The following is a 2,461-nucleotide window of genomic DNA, read 5'->3' on the forward strand; positions in this document are numbered from 1 at the left end:
TAGGATGGTCCTTAAATGTAGGGAGGAAATTTTTACATCAGATTTCCGAAGCCTCAACTCGTACGTCGATGCTACTATAGTCGGAGATATCACATATAATCCTTGGTCCCGATTGTAGACGGTTAAGGCGTCTCGCAAAGGGGGGGGGGGGGGGGGGGGAAAATTGTGATTTACCCTATGACGGCGTTTTAGCCGACTTCAATCGCCACTACACTTTATATGTGATATCCTCTACTTTAGTAGTATCGATTTTGGGCATTAAATGAAAAAACATATTTTTAATTTTTTGAGTCCTTATCCTTCTGGCATCTGGGCTTTGACTCCTTTGAGACACGCCTTAATCGACTCCAATCGGGACCAAAATTTATATGTGACATCTTCGATTTTGGGTAGTATCGATTTTAAGTAGTATCGATTTTGGGTATTAGATGAAAAAAAAATAATAATTTTAATTTTTTGAGGCTCCATAGAGGAATCTGAACTTTGCCTGCTGTGCGACACACCTTAATCGTCTCCAATGGGGACCAAAATTTATATGCGATATCTATGACAGTGGTGTTACCGATTGAAGCGGTGAGACTGAAAAAAATCTTGCATTTGATTTTTTTAAGGACCACCCTTATATACCTACATATGCATACACATTTTTACTATTTTTCACCAAATTTCATATGCTTTCCAGTTGTAAAAACAATATAGCAAACACACATTCACGCATATAACACACACTTTTGAGCGTAAGATGAGCATTGAAACTGGCTGATTTGTTTGTTAATTGCTTGTACATAGGCTGTGTGTGTTGCTCTGGCCATCTTTGCATTAGTGCGATAAAAATCATTATACAATTTTATTGCCGCCGTAATTATACCGTAAATAGGCACATAAAATACATACATTGTATGTACACTTAAAATTTATAATATCAGCTGTAAAAGCGTAGATGATGCGGTTTTTTTTCTGTCTGCTTTTAATTGTCGAAGAGGCACAAGACACCAACTAGTCGAGCAATCAATTTTTAAGTTTCTAAATCGCAGTTTTTGTTTCAAAAATATTTTTTTTTTTGTTGTCTTGGTTCGCTCTCAGAGTCAACTCAGATGACTGAGGTGGCAATTTGTATATTAATGTCAAACAAAGCTACCAAGTTCGGGCAAGTGAGTTCATTATTACCGCCATTAAACAACAATAAAACCGCCAGTTAAATTGAAGTGGTTGCAAAAAGTGTGGTGGTGTTGATTTCTGTCACACGCCCAACACGTCATTCGGCTTGCAAATTTCTAACAGTTTTCGTATATATGTACGTATGTTTGTACATACTAAGCTTTTTCTTTCTTCGTCGCGAAGATTTTCTTTACTATAGCTCTGATCCAGTACTCCGTGAATTTACAGGTTTTTACACGAACTCGGAAAAATTATCCCGTACTTCAAAATCCTGTAACTGAGAGCGATTTTTGGAGATTTGTGTAGAGAATGAAGTTGCACGATTTTAACCGAACTTTTCTTCGGGTAAAATCTTGAAAAGTGTCAAGCGATAAGCTAATTGAAAGACCTGCTAACGAGGAGGTCTTAACGTTATGCTGTTCACATTTTAGATATAAGTTTTGTAAAAATTCATATATGTAATACTCCTATATTGGCAGTAAGAGCTAGTACCGTCCGAAAACACTACAGTACAGATATATCAATAAACACGTACGAATGAAAGGAACACATACGTTTATAAATAAACATGTACACGACACATTTACAAAAACAGTACTAGACTGTCTCGCTTTGATTTCGGAATACTAACACATTGAGATGTTAGCTTACTACCAATATAGAAGTATTACATATATGTAAAAATTCAATAAAATTAAAAAAGTAAAAAAAAAATAAAATTGTAAAAACTAATAAATTAAAGAAAATTAAATAAGAAATAATAATATGTAAAACAAAAATAAAGCAAAAATAAATTAAAAATATTTTTAAAAATTAAATGCAATTAAAAATTTTTATGCGTATATTTTTTTGTTCTTTTTAAAAGAATAAAAAGTAAAAATTAAATTGGAAAAAAAATTATCAAAAACGAAGAAAGTAGTATTTAAAAATTAAATGAAATTTAAAAATAATTATTTTAATTTTTAAAACAATTTAAATTAAAGGAGAATTAAATTGAAAAGAGACAAAAAAATAAACATTAAAAATAACATTAAATCCTAAAAATTAAATGAAATGAAGCAAATATAATTTTTTTTAATCAGAAAAATATAATAATTAATAGAAAATGAAATGAACCCATGAAAACCAAATTAAATTAAAAAAGAAGAAATAAATAAAATAAAGTTGTGAAAATTAAACTAACGTAAATTTAAAATATAAAATCCAAAAATTAAAAGAAAATTAAACTAAAAATTTAAGAAAAAACTAAAATATTAAAAAAAAAATTTAATAAAAATTAAATGAAATAAAACAAATATATTTT

The 2,461-nt window shown here is 30.0% G+C and overlaps 1 protein-coding gene across 1 annotated transcript in view; it reads right to left on the reverse strand.

Annotated features, from left to right (window-relative positions):
- The window catches only part of LOC118747577 (serine-rich adhesin for platelets), a 124,919-nt gene that overhangs the window by 78,752 nt on the left and 43,706 nt on the right, over nucleotides 1-2,461 (reverse strand). The window lies entirely within an intron of this gene.

This window comes from Rhagoletis pomonella, unplaced genomic scaffold (genome assembly GCF_013731165.1).
Source record: "Rhagoletis pomonella isolate Grant_MI unplaced genomic scaffold, Rhpom_1.0 Rhpom_scaffold_00012, whole genome shotgun sequence".
Taxonomy (NCBI): domain Eukaryota; kingdom Metazoa; phylum Arthropoda; class Insecta; order Diptera; family Tephritidae; genus Rhagoletis; species Rhagoletis pomonella.